At 39.7% G+C, this 23,678-nt stretch overlaps 1 protein-coding gene across 2 annotated transcripts in view; it reads right to left on the bottom strand.

Annotated features, from left to right (window-relative positions):
- Positions 1–23,678, bottom strand: part of LOC129243098 (death-associated inhibitor of apoptosis 1) — a 73,944-nt gene that overhangs the window by 25,872 nt on the left and 24,394 nt on the right. The gene's annotated exons all lie outside the window — the stretch shown is intronic.

Below are 23,678 nucleotides of genomic sequence, written 5' to 3'. Positions count from 1 at the left end.
TGAATAGTTGGCAACACTGGATATTCGTTATATTAATTTCAACGAATACATTCGACGAACGCAGCTGCTACTCATAGCCGAAGCTTTGGCGAGTTTAATAGAAGGTGACTTCGGTGGAGCAACAACTGCATTTACATTTATTTTGCTTTTGCAATTCGATGGTTTGTTTGTATGTATGTCGAAATTTCAATAAAAATGTAAAGAAATAAACAAACAAGGCAACAAAAAGGTGCTGTATCGAATTCACCTTGCTAAGCGAATTCATATAAGGTGATAGCAGTAGTACAAAAACTAAATTTGCAGTACAGTAGAATTTCGGTTTGTGCAATTACAAATGGCAAATATATGCAGCAGGGTCATATCGTCCGATAGGAAACAAGCGCTCCGGCTCTAAAAGTATGCGATGCGGTACCAGCTGGTGGTAGCAGAGGAATAGGAAGGCCTCATCTGCGTTGGAAAGATCAGGTGGAGAAGGACTTGGTGTTGTTGTTGTTGTAGCAGTATCTTCGTCCTGTCAGTGTAGTGTAGTTACCGGTCGTCTTCGTCTAGCTCATCTAACGGTAGGCCCAGGAAACTAGCTTTTTCGACGGGTTGGGTTCAGAGGGAGAGAGGTGTTAGATGAGTGGGTTTTATAGGGCATGTGAAAAGGTGGTTAGTGTCGTGCGGGGTGCCTTCACATGCCGGACATATGTTTGGTATGTCGGGGCCGATTCTTGATAGGTAGGAGTTTAACCTGCTACAGTATCCAGAACGTAATTGTGCCAAGGTTACGCGGGACTCTCGGGGAAGCTGGAGCTCTTCGTCTGCAATAGGTGGTGGTTGGACTCCGATAACGGCATTCGGGGGTCGGGAGCTTAAGAAGGTAGTAAGGGTCTCCCGATGAATGTCAAAAAGGTCTTGGCTTTTCACTTGGTGTGTCTAACTGGCGCCGGTTAGCACGAGAAAGGAACCACTTGCGCGCTTTATTAAATTCGGCCAAAATCACGTAAACGGTTATCGCGCCAATTAAGAAGAAGAATTCAATTTCAAGAAAATATTCAAGGCCGATTTTTTACAATTGAAAATTTATTTTATTTTATTATTTATTCAGGTTAATTATAAGTAGTGAGTAGCTGTAGCAGCATAAAAACTACCAGAAATATTAGGTAATGCTGATGGAATACAAACGAGACCAAGATGTAGGATACAAAGAGCGCACACTCAGAGCGTTCGTAACAAGTGCAAATTGTAGCGCATGCTAAGAGGTTAGCAGCTGCAATGCACATCAAAAATAAGATGCAGCAAAGAACTCAGTTTCGGCAGTGCGTGTCAATGCACTTAGCCGCCGTAAACCAAAAGAAAAAATAAAAAAATTTCGAATCAGTCGCGTGCTAATTCCGTACACGTATGTATGTATGTATGTGTTAAGAACTACCTGCCCACCTTGCTTGTTGTCCAATCAACAAATAATAATAAAGACTAAAATGGTCATACCAAAAAGGGTCTATGGGTATATTTACTTGAACTGAATGAATGCAGATATCCTGTTTAAATTGTTCGCAGTTTGTTCAGTTGTATTTGAAATAAGAGAACTGCCGTAGTTGCAGCAAACAGACGTCCATATTCCATTTATACATATGTATGTATATACATATTGTATATATTTATCATACAGATTTCACTCATAAAAAACATTCGGCTACTCCATCAGCAGTCATCAGTAACGTGTGAGTTTGTACACAATCCCGAAACAGCTGCAACAGATGTTTCAGTTTCCCATTCTTTCAATTTGATTTTGGTTTTTGTATGGTACTGTCTGTTGTTCCATTATTTAAACTACATATGTGTATATGTATGTATGTGTATGGGATTTATATGAATTACTAATGCGATGGTGTGGTGATATTATTCTTAATATTGCAAACTTCACTAAATTCACACTGAATCAATTTGAAAAATAAACTGGGTTTTCTCTTTTTTTTTGTCGGGACAAACTGTACAGCACTTGGGTTCCTTTTTTAATTTTCTTTAAATCTACCGACTTTCGAAGAAATCTTGTGGTTCCAAGGAGCCAAGATGGTCGCTTTTTAACACATCAGTGCCAAAAACCTCAAGCCTGACTCGAGCGAAGGCCGGGCAGACGCACAGAAAGTGGTCCGGTGTCTCATCTGGCTATCTGAGATGCCTTCCTTTTCCATGTGCTTCGCGCATTATTCAAAATAGCTTATTCATCATGTTTACCAGAAAATTAGGCTCGATTAGGACCAAGTTCTAGGTTATGTGTCGACTGGACTTTAATGGTTTGAAAAAGAAATCGGTTCCTTAGGACAAAAGCAGCGGAAAAAGGTAAAATTAATCTTCTGAATTTTTCAACATAGTCGCAACTTACAAGGAATTTTTGTTGCTTATTCGTCACGGATTTTCTCCATTGTCTCATCAGTGATTTCATAAGTCATAAGTTTCATAAATATTTTTAACTCCCTCAAAATATCACGTTTTGTTCAAAATAACTTCTGTAATACTGCAGCAGATTATCAGATCAGCATCAGCAAGAGAGTAACAAGCAATAAGGTTGCAATATTGCCATCATTATTGCGTAGCTCGGATATATACCTAATCGAATGCTGTTTTGATCAAATGGGCAGACCTATCCCAGTACTCCTTATGCCACACATTCATAATCGACGGGATGGAGTATCTCTTGTAATCAAACAGTCAGCGCACTCGGCGTTTCGCATCCCTAATGAGAGTTAAAATTTTATAGTAGCAGATGAATGAAATTGCTTGGGACCCAGCTTTGAAATCCGACAAAGAATCCCTCTTGCAAGAGCTGTAATATGGACTATGTAAGCAATTGAGAAGTAAAGTCATGTCACGACGAACAAAAGCCACACTTTGTAAGGAGGAACCAGATGAAACCACGAGTTAAGTTAGGATAAATGGCTGCCTTTGCGAGGCGCCCACTTGGACAAATATTTAAAATTCGTCCGTTATGATACCATACAGGGGAAAGGAGAAATAAGGTTCCTTGGGATTAGGTGATGAAGACCAACGGTAGCTAATTTACTTTTGATGAACTTCACCAGATGTGTGATATATAAACCCGCAAGTGAGAGCCCAGATGTCTAAATCTTTGCCCAACGAGAGCGGAAAAGCTAAGAAGAAGAGGTGTTGAGCTGATTTCATCTCATCCTCCAGACAGCTTCTGCAGAACGCATGGGCGCCTAACAGACATGTCCGGTAAGGAACCAAGTTCGACAGCTGCAGCTTTGTTAGTCTTAGATGCTCCCTCGAGCGACTCCGATCTACCCTTGGCCAGAAGGATCGCGCGACATTGCACGTTTGCGCACTAGCCCAGCGCTCGCCGAGTTACCGCGAGGTTCATCTTTTCAAGAGCAGACCACAGGTTCTCAAGAGAACCCCAATACTCTCATTTTGCAATGAAACCGTTGTTGTTGCTGTACTAATACAGACGATGAAACCGTCTCCAGGGTTCCCTGTCTAGCGAGCTCATCAGCCCAGCAGCTTCCCTCTATGCCATTTTAAAGTGCCAGGGAGAATAAAGATCCAACGACCAAACGAAATAGAAGAACCATCCAAAAACATGTTTTGTTGTTGTTCTATTTATCTAATAATACTGCTAATATCAAGGAATTCATTCAATTTATCGCTCGCTGTTTTCTTTGCCTTTGATACTTTTCTCTCTAAACACATTCCAACACGTACGCTCGAGTCATCATATTAGTAATCAATCGATTCTATAGACATACATACTGATACAACAACAACATGCACATTCGATTGTTCGTATAAACTGCATTCCGGCGAACGGCGAATATGGCCCAGCGGAGTGACTATTGGGTACTAATTGCACAATTTATTAATTCCTCTATGGAAAATTGAACTCAATTACGGTTTTGATCGCTTAAAATTCCTACGTAATTTTTTTTATTAGCTTATTATTTGCAATCTTTCTCAGAGAAGATAATCAAATTTTTTAAAATTATTTTTTTAACAGGAATAGCTCTGGTCTCCAATGAGCTAGCCATTATATGTATACTAACTATAAAATTCTTAAAGTGAATATTTTTTTTTACTAAAGATATGTTGTTTACAATTAATCTGGGAGATCTAAAATATGATATCTTTCCAGTCTTTATAAGTTAAACTATTGTCTAGCAAATTTAAAGCTGGTAAAGACCACTTCCACCCACTCCTGCTGCTGCTGACATGCCCACTTTTCAGCCGGTTCACTACCTTCACATGTCCACCATTTTCTGCATGCACCTTCTTCCACCCACTACTATGAACACTTTTCATCAGGTTCACTCATGTCCACCATTTTCCATATCCACCCACTCCCACTGTCTAATACTTAATTTTCGTGTTTCATCAATTATAAAATGGGCTCTAAGATCTTTAAGAATTTCGGCATTAGTAATGAACTAACAATAGAGCGAAGTCTTTTCGATTGATATCTTTGTACAATTTTTAATTTTAGGCAGATTTGCTGTACCCCAAAGTGGAATAGCAGGAACAGCATAAGTCCAGACAAGCTTTTACATAGTTTTGTTCAGGCGCACCTTGTTTTCAATACTGACTTGGAAATTTCGACTGAAAGCCAATACATTATTTTAGTTTGACTTTTAAGTTACTTCTGCTTTTCTTTGTTGTGGACTTTCTGGCTTAGTCCTCGATCACGGTGACCTTCAAGATATTTAACTATATCACTTTGAGGGATTTCGAAACAATTAAGTGAAACTTTTCGGCAGTCGTCGCCTCTCTTTTTCAATGCAAAATTAGCTTGAACTGATTTTTGCAAATTTACTCGAATTTCCCACTGCAGCCTTTTCAAAACGGAAATTAGCCGAATGAATAATCGAGAGGAGATGGAGTAGGGAACAAATAGGAGATTTCAGTGACAGTCAGGCTGCACTGAAGGCCCTAGAGAACGCGAAGCAAACCTCAAAGATTGTTCAAGAATATAAGGAAAAGCTTAATTCTGTCACAAGACAGAACAGGCTTGCACTTATATGGATTCCAGGACACTCCGGTGTTCAAGGAAACGAAATTGACGATGAATTGGCCAACCGTGGAATAACGGTTCCCCCACAAGGGCCAGAGCCAATAATCGGAATTAGTTCCGCAGGAATCATGGATTGGATCAGCGTTTATGTATGCAATTTACATAAAGAGCGATGGTCCGGTCTAGAACGCTGCAGAAGTGCAAAGTGTTTTGTGACAAGTCCGAACAGAAAACTGTCAAACTTTCTAGTAAAACTTAGAAGGAAAGACGTTCGGTTGGTGGTCGGTATCATTACAGGACACAACCCATGGGGTCAGCATATAACCACCATTGGAATCTTTGAGAACCCAGTGTGCCTGTCATGCTTGGAGGAGGCGGTTAGCACTGAGCACTTTCTCTGTGAGTGTCCTGCCTTTGCTAGAGCAAGGTTACGAGTTTTGGGCTCCGATGTCGTGAGAATTAGTAAAATTCGTTCTCTAAAACCTGAGGATATTTACAAATTTACCAAAGAATCTGGAAAATTCTCACAAGACCTTTGTCTTTGTCTCTATTCCTTCCTATCTCTTTCTCTGATACTTTTCTCCTTTCCCCCTTGACTATCTACCCTGTTTCCAGAACTTTAAATACAATGGGATTTTCACTCTGAGTGTATTAGAAGCCAGCAAATCTGTAGGTGCTCCTTGGCTCGACCAATTCAATATCAATTCCAATAAATAGAAAATATGGAGCCGGAAGCTAAAATACGAGCGTGCCAAACTCTATGAAACTTTTGCTGTACATCAAGAAATTCTGCACAACAGTACCATTTGATTGCATTCACAACTCGATGACACTGCTCAGGTGCTCCATGCTCCTTTCTGTACCCAAACTGATGTTCCGGTACGATATCAATTACGCAATTAAGGTGCATGTCTGAACGTACTTTTAACGAAGTAAATTAGCACTTATTATTTGCTACACTATGACATAATACGTATACATATTACGATCATGATGATATAATTTATGACTAGTGGACCTCGTCAAAAATTCTAAGAAAAAGTTCACCAAACCACAAACATATAATTTCTCTATGTCGTTGAAATATCTATCTTGCCGCAGTAGTTTCAGTACATTTTCAAAATATGCCGAAGTGACGCATTGAACGAAGCAAAGTGTCTGATGTCTAGACAGAAGATCTGGGCAAGCAGCCAAAATATATTTATAGTATGAAGTCATTGAGGAAATCGCAAAGTTAGAAAATCACTTCAGTCATGTTTCGGCATGCAGAAGAGATTGCAGCGAAGTGAGCTCAAAGTGCACACATATTAACTTATGCATACATACGCAACTGGGTGCATACAAATAAAGCAGAATTTGCGTTGGCAAAAGTACGAGTATAATTATTTAGGTATACATTAGACTGGGTTGCAAAACAAAGTTGCAAAAGGCCACTACTGTATTTAAAGCTTATGTTGGGAATACTTCGTCACCATAAAAACTATTTTTTGTTAAGCCACCGACGAAATGGCCTTTTAATTGCAACTTTGATATTTGACATCCGATTCTGGGTAACTAACCCAAATGCATATGTAAAAACGGCTTCCGAGCTCACCATGGAATGTTACATAACCAAGTTATAACAGAAAAAAAAGAATATCGAAGGTTTGTATGAGGATGAAAAAAAAAATTGTTTTTATGGTGCCGAAAATCTCTTAAAATAAACTTTAAATGCAGGGGTGGAAATTTCCAACTTAGTTTTCGTATGGCGATCGATCCGGTCTAGTAATGCGTGGATTAAAGTTAATTTATATACATATACATGCATTCTTATGGCCACACATAGATGTATGTATGTGTTGGATTACTTTGTTTACATGTTCATGCTGATAAGGCCTAATTAGCAACGAGCAGTTAAACTACATATAAAAAAGATGAATATTGTACCCACACAAAGGTCAAAAATACTATATATTTAGCAATATTTCGAAATAAAGAAGCAACTAATAGAGTTTATATTAATGCAGGGATGCCACTATACGAAAATATTTAACACAAAACAAAATTACCAAATTGAAGAAATGATTTGAAAAATTGTCTTCGTTTGCGCGAAAACTCGAATCTGTACACAAAAATAATAATAACAATTAAAACTAAAACATTACACTAGGCATGTATGGAAAGCACCCAGTGGTGCAAACATTTCTAGATTTTGCTCGTTGATTTTATAAATTTTGGTGATGGCTCCTGCGTTTTTTTTTTCATAGGTGAAATTTATAAAAACTTGAGTTGATTTTTAGAAAACAATCTTGCGCATTTTCTTCCACAAGATGTTCATTTTTATATGGATTAAAGTGCAAAAGCACGTTAGAAAAAATATATTAAAAATCCAACCGATTTTTAGATGCTTAATATTGGCACTTATTTTACTAAGATTATTCGAAAAGTTTCTAAAGATTCAGATTAGGTAGGTAGGTGAGTTAAATGGCTAGAGTACCACGGGTACCATACGAAAATTTTCAAAACTTAATGTAAGAAAAACCGTCTACAGCCATCTAGTACTGCTGATGTAGTGGAGGAGAGAAACGCGATCTAAGCAGGAGAACTGTCTCAGGCTATCCCCGAAAGGCACACTACGCAACTTTAAGCGCCCAGCCGCCAGATCCGGAGTTAAAAAAAAAAATAAAATCTTAAAACTCACACAACTCTTTTAATTTTAATTCAATTACAGTCAAATATAACTCATTCGACGCAAAATTAAATTAGTAGTGTATTAAAAAAAATCCTCAATAACGGATGATATCGTAAAAAATATGTCAAAGTTGAAAAAATAGAGAAAAAATAAAAAAATTCCAAATACTTCCGTCTACAGTCTCGTCAGTTGTCATTTAAGAAAAATTGTCAACACACTGTCAAAAAGGCTTGGTTTTGTTCTTTCGAACTAAAAAAACAAATTCGAAATCGGATGGAAATTGGCGAAGTTAGGAGTGATTCTTCACATCAACCTACTGAAAAACGGTTTTATGGCCATAAAACGAGATTTTGGGGGTGTATTGGAAATTTCTCCTATACCATTTTTCTTAGTTTTACTATACCTACAAGTTGTACTAGGTCTCCATAAAAGTATAAAATCACTGTCGCACAGTGTAATCAATAAACAAATGAAAAAAATGGATAGTAAATTTTTTTTGTTTCCTTTGTACAGCGCTTCGAAAACCGGGCGAAATTCATGCTTCTACACTAGAATACAGGGGGTATAAGCAAGCAACAATTTTATGAAATAGTCAGTAAGAATTGTTCGGACCGAAGTAACTTCCAGATACGTTTTCTTTTCTTTCGCCAAGTGCATGTGGCTAGTCAGTCCAGAATGAAACAAGGCGAATTCATTCTTTGCTTTCTACTTTGCCAATACTATTCGTTGACAATCAAACGTACAAAATATTGTTGTTGGTCTAGTGCCACCACCTTTAATGAATGCGCCTTGGTTTTCTTTTTTTTTCAAATTTAAAAAAGTATTGCCACTAGCAGCCGCCGTGACCGAATGGGTTTGTGCGTGACTACCATTCGGAATTCAGAGAGAACGTAGGTTCGAATATCGGTGGAAGACCAAAATAAAGAAAAAGTTTTTTCTAATAGCGGTCGCCTCTCGGCAGGCAATGGCAAGCCTCCGAGTGTATTTGTGCCATGAAAAAGCTCCTCATAAAAAATATCTGCCGTTCGGAGTCGGCTTGAAACTGTAGATCCCCTCATTTGTGAAAGAGCATCAAGACGCACACCACAAATAGGAGGAGGAGCTCGGCTAAACACCCAAAATGGGTGTATGCGCCAATTATATTTATATACATATGTATATATGCCGCTAGCGAATATTTCTGGATGGTAGTGAGATCAAGGCTGTCATAATAGAAAACCATCTTAAAGAGAAATCCTAATTATTTGATCATTGGCATATTAAAAGTGTTTTTCTCTTGAGCGGGAATTTCACTGAAAAATAAAAAAAATGTAAAACCATATCTTTCGTCAATTTTGTACCACCGTACATATGTACATTATATTACAATATATACGTGTATGTAATATATGCATATATGGATAATGTACACTCGCATGAATCCGTATTTTTGCAACATTCTTGGCTTTCCCCCGAGCGGACAATAACAACTAAATACAATAAAAATGTAATCACAATTAAATGGTTTTAAAATTTAAATGCTTAAGTGCACATGTACTTTGAATCACACACATACCTACAAACATAGGCACAAACATTCTTAATGTGGTAAGCACTGGCTGGAGAGTACTTTGTTCTCTTCTCAGCTTACATTTGCCATGCGATGAAGTCATGATCAAAATACTTACTTTGCAAAATGAATGTATATACATATACATATATATCTATATATAGTTGGATAACCATGCACACATATCAATACTTTTATACTAAGGTATACAATCAGCAACTGCATTTTTTGTAAATTATGCAGTTGTGGCAAATTCAAGCAAACTACTTCATCGCACTGGTCATTCACTTAGTTTGAAAGGCCTTGCAAGGCCGTCTAGTTGGACAGCTTTGTTTAGTCATATGCTTAGATATTCTTAATACTCTCAAAATTGTAGTAAATAATTTTACATACTTTAAAGCAGAAATAAAGAAAACTTTACTTCAATTACAATGGGCATTGGATTGTGGTAGAGGAGAAATAAAAAAAATATATATGCGGGCATTGAAGATTTGAAAGTTTAGATAAGAATTTCGCTTTTAAGAGAACTTAAAGTTTTCACTGTTTTGCACATTCTTATGGAAAAACTGTAATCCTTACATTTTAGATTTTATGATGTATTCAACAGTTTTATATCACCCTTACTTTTCAACTTCTACATATCGCAGCTTCCTCAGCTCCATCAGAGGGAGTCTCCCTTGTCTCCTATGGTGACGACTGTTCGATAATGGCGTCGGGCAATGATATCGATGGCCTATGCTCCAAAGTAAATGATTACCTCACCGGCCTTTCTCGTTTATCTACTGTGAGGAATCTCCAACTTTCCCCACTAAATGCACAGCATCCTCTTTACCAAAGGACAAAGGAAGTCAAACTAAGGTCAAAGTCGATGACACACCAATACCGACAGTAAACAACCCGAAAATTTTAGGAGTTACCTTCGATAGTTTGCTCTCTTTCTCTGCACAAACAACCGCAATTGCTACTAAAGTCCTAAACTGCAACAAGGTCCTCCAATCGCTTGAGGGCAGTACTTGGGGCAAATGTCTGAACGCCTGTCTGATCGCCTGGAACTAGTAATTCGCAGTAGATTAAACATCAGACATGGTAAAATACTGCAATTAGGATAGCTACAGGATGCCTCCTGATGTTGTCCCTACAACACATACACAACGAGGCACTAATGCTTCCCGTCAAGGAGCACAATAAAATACTGAGCAAACAGGTTTTGCGGCGGCCGCTGTAGCCGAATGGGTTGGTGCGTGACTACCATTCGGAATTCACAGAGAGAACATCGGTTCGAATCTCGGTGAAACACCAAAATTAAGAAAAAGATTTTTCTAACAGCGGTCGCCCCTTGGCAGGCAATGGCAAACCTCCGAATGTATTTCTGCCATCAAAAAGCTCCTCATAAAAATATCTGCTGTTCGGAGTCGGCTTGAAACTGTAAATCCCTCCATTTGTGGAACAACATCAAGACGCACACCACAAATAGGAGGAGGAGTTCGGCCAAACACCCAAAAAGGGTGTACGCGCCAATTATATTTGTATATAAATAGGTTCTGCTTGAGTGCTATCGAAGATTTCACCCCTGTAGACACCTGTTAGAAGCTGAGCCGCCTCCCAGGCGCTCCAAGGAAGCATCACTATATTAATTTTGACCAGATCCAGGACAAAACCAACCTATAACTACTGGACCGGACTGTATATAAACATACACTAAATGGCATTCATCGGGGGGACTTACCACCTTCCTAAGCTCCCGACCTCTGAATGCCGTTATCGGAATCCAATTATCACCTATTGCAGATGAAGAGCTTCAGCTACCCCGATAGAACCGCGCAACTCTAGCACAATTACGTTATAGATATTGTATCAGAAAAACTCCTACATATCCAGAGTTGAACCCTACATACCCACCACCTACCTTTAACCTCTGGACCAAATCGGTTGAAACAGTGCGTTTCCTCGGCTTACCGTTAGAAAACGACCGGTAACTACATTGCACTGACAGGCCTGAGTAAGGTACTACAACAACAACTTAACTTTTGCACATATAATCCTAGTCCGGGAGCCAGGGGTCATTTTGACCTCATCATTTCATGCCGGCTGATTTTAATACTGAAGGCAGACGCCATCCAAGCGGTGGTTCAGTAGCGGTGGGTACGTGCGTGGGATGCTGCGAAACGTGTCGAAAGAAATGTTTAACAATTCATTTAATACCGGCAGACATTTTTTTTGTGTATTGTTGACATTTAGTACAATAAAAAAAATAGCCAGCTGCGCCGTAGAGGGGGGAAAATACGTCAGCTGAAATTTGTCTAAGAATTCAGATTGAAAAGTTAAATATTTATACGAAAATTTGTTGAATTTTTTTTCTAATTTTTGGTTAAAAAATTGGCAATATAAAAAAAACATCATCACACCTAAGTTATATCTGTGCGTATATCGCATTTAAAAAAGCTCGCACTAAAAACTAAATTTAACCCATACATCTCTACATACGAATATTTCCCCAAGGTACATTTATATATGTAAATACAAACATACATACATATACACTCACGCATGTGCATGCAGTAGGTATTATTTTGTTTTTTACTTTTTATCCTTGGAGTACGTGCACTGAAGTGTGCCCGCCAGCAGCTGCTGTCAGTACAGCTGATGGTTGATCCCGCAGGACTCTTGCGCATGGAGTGTAATGAAAGGAATGTGGCAGCTGCTGCCTGATGCCACGATCTTTTATTCTTATTTTTAAATACTTTTCTTTTTGTGTATATTTGAGGCATAATAACAGTGCCGCACGCAGCGCAAGGATAAACGTATTTATGAACAGCTGGAATTGAATAAAATTAATGGCAATGCGCTTAAAATTAAAAAAAAAATTAAGAATAACACGTAGTTCCAAGGAAAAATTGATTGAATGTTTTTATGTGTATTATTGGGGGTGTTTTTTTGGTAGCTGTATAGAGTTTTAGTTTCTGGAAAGGCTCCATGTATAAAACCATCTGCCGTTCACAGGCAGCAAAAAACGGTAGATCCCTTCATTTGGGGAAAAACAACAATGCACACCACAAATAGGAGAAGGAACTCGGCCAAACACCCAACAAAGGGTGTACAGGCTTGTTAATATTCGACAGACCCATCTGACAACCCTGTCTTTTGACAGAGACGTCAGATCGCTTAATGACATACCGCGTTGGAAGCGTCAGTCCAAGCAGATTTTTACCATGGAACAGTACACGCCACGCGAGCACTCCCAAATTGTTGAAATTTACATTCAACAAAAGAAGTCAATTGCGAAAACTCAACGCGCGTATAAAAAATTAAATAATGTGAAAAGTGCGCCTTCAAAGAACACCATTAAACGTTTGTATGAAAGGTTTTCGACTGGTGATGCTCTTTCTAATCCAAAGAGGCCAAATCAAAACCGACCAAGGCGATCGGATGAGAATATTGCTCTTGTACGGGCCAGTGTAGAGACGTCGCCAAAGACATCCCAAAATCGCCGTTCTCAGCAGTTGGACAATGCTCGGACCACTTTACAACGAATTATCCGCATTGATTTGCATTTACAATATTATCGTATAAGATTCAATTGACGCAGATTGTTGCCTACGGACAAGCCTCGTCGATTGGAATGGGCCCAAAAAACACATGGGTCCGTCGAATATGAGCAACCCTGTAGTAGGCACCCGTACACACGGAAGTCAGTTCTAAGTTATTGGAACGACCCGGATTTATAGCCGGCCAAGCACTGTCACTTCAGCAGCATTCCCCGTACATGCAAGGGGAATGTTTATGCTGTTACAAACACAATAATAACAACAAAAAGGAACCGTAATCATTGAGTTTTTTTCAAAAAAAAAAAAAATATTATATTAAATTATTATTTGTTGATCAGAAATAATCGTAATACTTAGGAGTTTTGCGGAACATGTGCATGTACTACTCTCAAGTATTTATAAACAAGAAAGTTAAATTCAATAATAAAACGCATTTATTTAAAAAAAACACACATTTTAAAGACAATTTATCACGCATACAACCTTCTTTAAGTAGTTCAATAGAAATTTGATATTTTATTTTCTTTAAACGGGCATTTGAGTACGTTTTTATATCCAAAGCTAGGCAACACTGCCGTAGCGAGAGAGATTTTACTGCTGAAAGCAGAAGAACACCAACAACAACTGCAATCGCGGGCAATGCGGCCAGATGTTAAAAAAAAGTGTAGCTAAATAAATCTGAGTGCATTATTAAACTAATTTTAAAAAAATTTATATTTTACAAAATTATAAACATTACTTTTAATTAGAACAGGCTCGAAAAATGTCATGAAGAAAGAACTAAGACTCCGATACTAAATAACAAAAAAAGAAATCCTAAATCAAGTTACGAAAATGGTAATCTAGCCATACTGGTGCTCAAACGACGTAACACATTGTCAGATTCGCTGAGAGCAAAGTAACGGTACCACGACAGGCGCCATCTCATTATTCTTTTCATCATGGGTATGGCCGATATGAGACCGTTAGCCGGCTCTCAGCGTATTTGACATAATCAGCAGATGGGCTGACGTAGTCCAGGTACCGCATCGGTTTGTTTACGAAAATACTAAGAATGTATTAGTGAGATATGAAAAAGTATTAACACAATGTCACTTGGTTGCTGTCTGAACAACGACAGATTTGACGATTTTGTGAATACATGTGAAACGATCATGCTGAGTTCGTGGCAGTCGAAGTTCCCTTTACAAGTTTTCTTTTTTTACCATATTTATTGACCAAATCTAGTAATCTATCATCCTTAATAAGACGCCGTTGTTGTAGTTATAGCAACATTAAAATACAGTGACAGTGCTTGGCGGGCTATAAATCCAAGAATATTGTTTAAAGAGAATGGAAGAGAATATTGTCTATGGCTTTCAAAAGTCCTAGAGCGAGGTTAGCTTAAGTAGAAAAAACTGCATCAAAAAGTTCCACGCTTAGTCTTACAAAGAATATATAATTATTATGATATTACAAGTAGAAAAAGAAAGGAATAGAACTCACTATTTTTATTTATTTTATTTCAGTAGGTCTATATTGTATATTAAAATAAAATAATTATATATGAAATTTTAAAAAATTAAACTTGCACTTTATATACTAAATTTATTTTAGAGTAAAAATTTACAAAAAAATTACGTTTACTGTAAAAAGGGTTGTGGTTTCTGTTTTTGCGAAAAATATTGCTTCTTTCTTGTATCTTTTGGCGATTTTCTTCGGTTTAAATGTTTACTTTTACTCCAGAAAATCATAAACACTCAGGGAGCCATATTCCTCAAAGATCGACTTAGGTTTTCAAAGTTTTGCCGATCGCTAAACTTAGCCCCGATAAAATACAGTTGTTTGGTGACTGAACGTCAATACTTTGTGTCCTCTGTCCGTCTTTAGAATACCTTACGTCATATATTTAAACGTATAAAAGAAAGCTCGCGCTTCAAACATAAATGGCTTCGCTACCTTGCCGAAAATTGCTGAATGTACTCAAATGATTTCTCATTATTTCAATCTATTCCAATTTCTCCCTACTCCTACTACTACTATTTTTACCTTACTTTACGTTTTTAATACCTTCTCCAACTTGAACTTCTTCACTACTTGCTGTAATTTTAATTTTGATTTTATTGTTAATCCTTTTATCTACGATTAATTATGTAAACTATTCTTAAGGTCAATCATTTTAAAAATGACCCATGATTGTATGTTTGATTTTAATACTAAATAAAATAAATAAATAAATACTTATTACTTTGAAACAACACAAATGATTTATGTATTTTATTTAATATATGAAAAAAAACAATAAATTGATAGTCTGCAATAAGAGGAGCACCAGCTGCCAAAGTTTACAGCTCAACAAAAATCGCTTCTTTTAGTTTATTACTAAAAAACGCACTAACTACTACATCATTAAGCGACGTCTTGCGGTAAATGAGCGCTCAAATCGTTAGAGCTCTAGCACAGACACAAACCACAAATTAATGACGACGAGTGATCACGAAACCGCATTGCCAACTTCAGCAAAGTAGGTGGTAGGTAATGAATAATTTAAACTTGATGCTCGCTACTCAAATGCAATTAAAACTTAGATAAGCATATTTTTTCAAAAACCTTTCAAATATTAAAATTCAGAAACAAAATTTCGCCAAGTTCTTTCTCAATTTGAGTTGTAGATCATGATGTTCTCCTAGAAAATCTTACTGTTGTTGTTGTTGTTGTTAACAGCATAGGTAACCCTGTCAGTGTAGTCATATCATCGTTCGTCGTCGTCTGGCTCATCTAGGGGTAGGCCCAGGAAACATGCTGTTTCGACGGGTTGGGTCCAGAGGGAGAGGGGGGTTAGATGAGTCGGTTTGAGGGGGCATGTGAAGAGGTGGTTAGTGTCGTGCGGGGTACCTTCGCATGCCGGACATGTGTTTGGTATGTCGGGGTCGATTCTGGATAAGTAGGAGTTTAACCTGCTACAGTATCCAGAACGTAGTTGTGCCAATGTTACACGGGTCTCACGGGGAAGCTGGAGCTCTTCATCTGCGATGGGTGGTGGTTGGACTCCAATTACGGCATTCACAAGACGGGAGTTTAAGAAGGTGGTAACGGTCTCCCGGTGAATGTCGTTTATAGACTGTCGAAATACTGTCCGGTCCAGTAGGTTACGGTCGGTCTTGTCCTGGATATCGCCAGCGTAGTCAAAGAGGTGTCTCCTGACGTGCCTGGGAGGCGGCTCGGGCTCAAGCAGGTGTCTGCAGGGATGAGACCTGCGGTAACATCCGAGCAGGAACTGCTTGCTGAGCAATTTATTGTGCTCCGCAACTGGGAGCATTTGTGCCTCGTTGTGAAGATGTTGTATAGGTGACATCAGGAGGCACCCGGTCGCTGTCCGAATGGCGGTATTTTGACAGGTCTGTAGCTTAGTCCACTGCGAATCACTAGTTCCAGGCGACCAGACAGGCGCAGCATAGTTGAGAACCGGCCGGCCAATTGCCTTAAATGTCGAAAGCAACAGTTCTTTGTCTTTGCCCCAAGTGCTGCCGGCCAGCGATTTGAGGACCTTGTTGCGATTTTGGACTTTAGTGGCAATTGCGGTTGTATGCGCAGAGAAGGAGAGCAAGCTGTCAAAGGTTACACCCAAAATTTTGGGGTTATTCACAGTCGGAATTGGTGTGTCGTCGACTTTTACCTTAAGGGGCAGCTTGACCTCCTTTGTCCAGGTGGTGAAAAGGGTCGCCGTGGACTTGGTGGGGGAAAGTTGTAGATTCCTCGCAGTGAAAAAGCGAGAAAGGTCGGTGAGGTAGACGTTCACTTTGGAACACAGGCCGTCGATGTCATTGCCCGACGCCATTATCGAGCAATCGTCAGCGTATGAGATCAGGGAAACTCCCGCTGGTGGTTGGGGGAGCTTCGAGATGTAGAAGTTAAAAAGCAAGGGTGAAAGGACACCACCCTGCGGTACGCCTTGCTTAATCTTCCTCTGCTTTGACATTTGATCTCGAAAAATCACTGACGAGTGCCGACCGCTCAGGTAGTTCGCGGACCACCTCTTCAGCCCTGGCGGGAGTGTCGACTGATAAATGTCATCTAGTAGCGTGGAGTGGCTGACTGTGTCGAAAGCCTTTTTCAAGTCCAACGCTACTAGGACAGTCCTCTCGCAGGGGCGGTTTTGGTTAAGCCCGCGATTTATCTGGGCGTTTATGGCGGTGAGTGCAGTGGTGGTGCTGTGCACTCGTCGGAAACCGTGCTGATGTGGGGCTGGGGCCAGGTGTTTCGTAAAGAGTGGGAGTAGGAGGGCTTCAAGTGTCTTCACTACTGGGGAAAGGAGAGTTATCGGCCGATAAGACTCCCCTTGGTTGGCGGGTTTCCCTGGTTTCAGTAGTGGGACAACTCTCCCTGCTTTCCACTTTTCAGGGATGATGAGAGTGGCCATGGACAGATTGAAAACCCTTGTGAGAAATCCTACTCCCAGGGGTCCCAGATGCTTCAGCATCAGCGCGTTTAAGCCGTCAGGGCCAATGGCTTTCGATGATTTCGAACTCTTGATGGCCCCCTGAACCTCATCACTGGAGAAAGTAAGTGGCGCACTGTTGTTCTTCAGTTTGTGCAGCCTTCTGGTAGCACGACGCTTGGTTCTGTCGCCCGGAGGATGCAATATAAAAAGCCGGCTAAAGTAGCTCGCGCATCGCTTCGGGTCCGACGAAGTGCAACCGTTGAAGGTGATGGCCACCTTGTCGTTGTGCTTCGTCGGGTTTGACAGAGACCTAACGGTGGACCAGAGCTTACTCACCCCAGAGGTGAGGTTGCAGGTCTTCAGGTGCTCAACCCATTTGGTCCGCTTATGCTGGTTTACCAGTTGCCGGATCTCCAAATTGAGATCCCTTATGCGGGGATCCCCGGGATCGGCCTGGCGTAGGTGATCACGCTCGTTCGCTAAACTGGCTGCTTCGGCTGGGAAATGAGGACGAATGTCCTTATAACTTCCAGCAGGGATGAAGCGAGCCGCAGCAGCTGTGAGCACCTTGCGGAATGCGCGTTCGCCTACGCGCACATCAGTGGGGATGGGAAGAGCGGCGAAGGTGTCCTCAGTAAATTCCGTGAAGCCGGCCCAATTAGCTTTTTTAAAGTTAAAATAGGACCGGTGATTCGCGGAAACGAAATCGGCAGGTCTCTCGATCGAGACGATAATGGGCAAGTGGTCTGATGCAAGCGATAGCATAGGTCGCCACGTTATGCTATTTATCAGACCAGCGCTAGCAATTGTTAGGTCAGGCGAGCTGCTGCAATTGCCCACTACCCTGGTGGGGGCGTCGTCGTTCACTGTGCTGAATGTCGAGTCGTCTATCTGCTCTGCCAGTTGCTGTCCCCTACGATCATTTGGCAGGCTTGAATGCCAAAGATCGTGATGCGCATTAAAGTCACCTACAACCAATCGGTTTTCACCTCTGAGGAGCGCACCTATATCAGGGTGATATCCTGCCGGGCAGCAGGTGACAGGGGGTATATATATGTTAAATATTTCGAGCTCGGAATCGCCTGACCGGACAGCTATGCCTTGACATTCTAAGGTGCTGTCCCTGGGGTCGATTCCTTCATCGATAAGACGATACTGCACAGTGTGGTGGACTATAAACGCTAGGCCACCACCATTGTCTCGCTCGCGATCACGTCTGTGCACGTTATAGCCATCCCTGGTGATCAGAGATGACCTAGCGTGCAACTTTGTTTCTTGGACCGCAGCTATCTTGATACTGTGCCGGTTCATAAAGTCGACTATCTCGTCGACCTTGCTCATAAGTCCGTTGCAGTTTAGTTGGAGAAGCTTGAAGCTTCTCGGCGAGGTCAGTGTAATCCGGGGGGTGAGGGACGCGTGGTGTTGTCTGCGTTGGGCCTGCTGCGCAATCCACTGTGGCTGTTGCGGCCTGATGGTGATGGGCGGCCGCGCCTCCGGGGGCGGTTGTGGGTGCAGAGCTCTGCAGCAGGGAGCAACGTAGGCAGTTGTCCACTCACGGGTGGTGCGCAGGCCGGAACATCTCCGAAAATGGCACCAGCCATTGCAGGAATTGCACTGGACTGTTACCAGATTCCGAGGTATTACGGCCTGACACACGGAACAGACTGTGCGGGGGACCAGGAGCTGCTGGTTTGTCCCCGCACTGGGGTTGGAGCTGGAAGGAAGGGGAGGGGTTGAGGGGGAGTTGTGTTGCTCCGATAGGCTCCTCACCGTGGAGGTGTTTGTGGTGGTGGCGGTTGGTGGTGCCGGCCTATCAGGGGGTGTGTTAGCCGTGGAGGCATTAGTCGCCTGCTGGCGGGAGCAACACTTGGCCACATACCGTGTGGACCACTCCCTATGTGACTTAAGACCCGAGCAGGTCTTAAGGTGGCTCCACCCGTTGCACTTGTTGCACCTAACCGAGGTTGAGTTCGGGTGAAGCCGCTATTTAATGTCGCTAACGCATGGCGAATCGAAGACAGCTACAATTAGTTAGACATTTATTGCAAATATGAGCGTAAATATATGTATGAGATATTGCCTGTGAAAATATGACTACATACAATAAATAATGCAAATAAGAGTATGCTAAATTTACATACGCACACACATGCATGTAGTTATACCTACACCTAAAATGCATTGCGTGAACAGTGAGATCACTTTGCTTTTGTCTGATTAGTGCCGCAAACCCACGCTTAGTACAAAGCTGTTACAGTCATTGTTTAATTCAGAATTTCCCCACGCCATGAACTGCATTCAGGTGCATACTCAAATTCATAAGTATGTATGTATGTATATATAGAAATATGCACACAAGTACATTGGGAAACATTTTTAGGAATAATTGCAATTAAGTTATTATTACTTTATAAAATGTATAAGGAGATATATGTAGATACAAATGTATAGCATAGAAAGAGTGGGCCGAGTGAACTCAGTGACTTAAAGAACTCCATAAACTCAAATTGGAAAACTTAGAACATTTTATAAAGAGTACAGAATATCGTCACAAAATGCGGTCTATCGCTAACAGCTTTGCATTTTTTACAAAGTGGCACAATTTGATTTTACTTTGGCACAAATAAGAGCCTTTCCTAAATACACGCACACATACACTCTTACGCATACCCCGAGAAGAAATCACGAGCTACGCCCCGGCTAACCAAACAGAGAGCGCTCCGAAATAAGGGTACGAAGGGAGTCTCATTTTTGGGCTTTTTTTGGAGTGTTTTTCTTGTTTTTGTATAATTTAAAAAATGTACCTTTTTATGAAGGTGCTTGAAGTGTTGAGCGTCAATGCTTATTTAAGGCTTATTGGGGCATTTAAAAAAATTGTGGAGTATCATTAAAAAGATTTTGAAACAGCGTTTCGCTAAATGAACTTTAAAAGAATAGTCAAAACGGAATCCGTGAGAAGTTCACACATTTTTGTCTAACAAATTTTGTTTCCCCAACATGAAGTTTAAAATGATTATTAAAATAAAGTATTTTATTCCATTAAAAAGTACATAAAAAATACACAAATATGATTCCAAAGAGACTTCTAGAAATATGATATTAAAAAACAACTCCTAAAGGCCTGCTTTATTTACTGAAAATCGTCATAAAACGCACCGAATTCATAGGACTAGCGAGTCTTTTTGATGTAATTTTTAGACTCATTTTTAAACTCGCCGCATTAGGGCTCCAAAAAGAGCTTACTTTTGGCAGCTTACTTATGGCTTATGCGACAGTCGGTTCTACGCTACCGGAACGACCCGGATTTATATCCGGCCAAAGACTGTAACTTCAGCAGCATTCCCCATATATGTATGGCTGTTACAACAACAATAAAAATAACTTACTTATGAGGGAAAAAGCTCCTCTATAAGAAGGCTTATAGCGCATAGGTCTCATTCTTTGAGAATCCACTGGTTTTCCGAGATGAAATAAATTTCTGGTCTCTCAGATTACACTGGTTTACAGCCAAAATGCACCAGAGACGCCGTTATGAAATTCCTATGTAAAATCACCGTCTGATTCCGAAAATCAAGGTTATTTTTTATTCTATGGTAACGTTTTTGAGATATTTACGAATTACCGTTATTTAAAAAAAAAAAAAAAATTCGGCTCACTTAATCATATATATCTCGAAAACGAATTGAGCGATTCCAAAACCGTTGAAAGCTTTTAAAAGGTAATAAAATTTGCTATAAACTGTGTGTAAAACACTTTTTGCTAGGCCCTGCAGATTTAAAGATAACGAGCTATCATAACGGATTTTTTTAATTTTTTTTGTAAAAATATAAAAAAATTTGTACTTTGAGAGAAAGGATCTCGAAAACTTTTTACTTTTTCGTATATTTTTTGTTTTCACTCTAAGCTCCGTTTTATTACAAAAAAAATAAACTTTGATTAAACAAAATCGATGAACTAATACAAAAGTTACAAGCATTCAAGTAAATATATCCATTTAATACTTAAGTACCCTACAAATAATACCATATGTACATATGATTCTGTCTTAACTCTATGATCTTATTTTATAATTGAAAAAGTTATGTGTCTTGTTTTGACGCTTATTTATAGAAGGATCGGTTTCTCTTATGAGAAACCAACAGTAATCACCCATCATAGCGACATCCCAGAATCCTTGATACCTACTTTCAATCATTTGCATTTGCTGGTGAAACCTTTCGCCATGCTCATCACTTTCGTCGCCAAGATTTTGCGGGAAAAAATTTAAATGGGAGTGCAGAAAATGAATTTTTAAAGACATATTTACTCCTGAAAGAAAATTAAAAAGGGAATTAGATAAATACATAAGTGACACATTAGCATATAATTTTCTTAGGCTGGATTAATCTTCCAATTCAGAACAAATTTTGGTGGTTCTTGTTTGTTCGGAGCAGGGCAATAAATTCAGATTAAGGGCTATATGTTCTCATGTAAATTTAAAAATTTGCTTTCAAACTTTTTGTTTAGTTTTAAAGTTAACTGAGAAAATGGTCTTATATGTGTTTTTTATTTACCCATTTCCGCATAGTTTTTGATTAAATCGTTTACTATCAGCTCGAAGTTAGGACTTTTGTGTTTGCCTAAAAAAGAAGTAACGACCTTTTCAAAAGAGTCCCACGCCGCTGCCTCCACTGGTGACAATAATTCTTTGAAATGGGTATTGGCCATTATTTTCCTTATTTGCGGCCCCACAAAAATCCCTTCCTTTATTTTTGCTTCTGAAATCTGTGGAAAGATTGTTTTCAAATAATGAAAAGCTTCGCCTTCTTTGTCCAAAGCCTTGACAAAGTTTTTGATAAGGCCGAGCTTGATGTGGAGCGGAGGTAGAATTATTTTTTCCTTCTTTATAAGTGGTGAGTATTTTATGTTATCCACCCCAACTTGAAACTCGATTCGTTCTGGCCAATCCTTTATGATGTAGTGGTCTTGACGTGCCCGGCTATCCCATTTGCATAGAAAGCAACAGTATTTTGTGTATCCAGATTGTAGACCACATAGCATTCCAACGACTTTTAGATCGGCACATATTTTCCAATCATGTTCTTCGTATTTAATTAATTTAAGCAATTTTTGCATTGTCTCATATGTTTCCTTCGTATTTACTGCATGCGCGATCGGGATAGATGGCTTTTGGTTGCCAATATGCAATAATACGGCCTTTAAACTTAATTTATTGGCGTCTATGAACAATCGCCACTCTTTTGAATCATATGGTTCACCAAACTGTTTAAATAGACCAGCAATGTTTTTGCAATAACAAATACTGTCCTTCTTCGTATAGTACTGGGAGAATTGTTCGTGACGAGTCCTATAATATGTTACCTTAACATCGGATGAAACAAATTTAAATTGTTGCATACGAGAGGCGTGTAGTTCGGCCTTTTCTTTTGACAATTCCAAATCCCTTATCCAATCATTGAGTTGTGCTTGTGACAAAGGGTTTCTTTCGTTTTCCGTTTGCAATTCAGTACAACATGATGCCGCGTAATCAGATACTGCTGTTGACAATGAAACTGGAGCCGGAACTAAAGTTAAATTTGATGCTGGCAATCTAGCTTCCGTTGAATTTAGTTCTGGTAATGACACTGTAGATACGCTCGCATAGGTTACTTTTCTTGACTTTCCAACCCCAAATACTTTTGTAGTACAAATATAGCAGTCCGTTGAATGGCAAGTTGGTTCCCTCCACTTCATTGGTGTAATAAATTTCATATGTCGTCTAAATAGATAGTTTAAGAAACTTGTCAGATATGCATTAAAAGAGAGCAAACTCCTAATTTTTATGATGTACCTTTTGGTTCCGGTTTCCGAAAATATCAATTCGACTCGACATGTGGTGCACACAGTATTCGGTGTCCATGGTTTTTCATTGTTTCTAGGCTCAATTCCATAACACTTATGGTATGCAAATTTCAAAGGATTTGAAAACACACGTCGCATCCTTTTAACGATAAACTCCCCGCAGATGAAACAGAACATATCTGGATCATTTTTACACTCAAATTCTCGCGCCCTTTTATTCATATTATATTTTTAAGCAAATGACGGATTATAAACTGCAATTAAAAAATGAACAGTATCCGGCGATCCTTGCAGAAATTATGAAGGAACGAGGCACATGTACTATTATTTATACTTACATAGATCACCTACCTATACAAAAAGGTTCCCCAGTTATACATAGAAAACACTACCTGCCTTAAACATATGATCTTGCTTGAAATGTGTCTGTGCTTGAGATAACGACACTAACAATTTTTTATATCTAATAACCCTTCCAAAATCTACCTGAAACTAACTGATCTGCGAATACTAACACATATTACCAGTAGGGTACTTAACACGTTCCCTGTCCGCTGAGCCACATATGGTTCAGGAAACGTGCGCCTGATAAGCACTGATACGTTCCTGAGCCATATGTGTGTCAGCATAGAAAAAATTCCCTGAAC

Source organism: Anastrepha obliqua, chromosome 3 (assembly GCF_027943255.1).
Source record: "Anastrepha obliqua isolate idAnaObli1 chromosome 3, idAnaObli1_1.0, whole genome shotgun sequence".
Classification (NCBI taxonomy): Eukaryota; Metazoa; Arthropoda; class Insecta; order Diptera; family Tephritidae; genus Anastrepha; species Anastrepha obliqua.
Note: the sequence above shows the minus strand (reverse complement) of the source record. Positions and strands in the feature narration are given on the sequence as shown.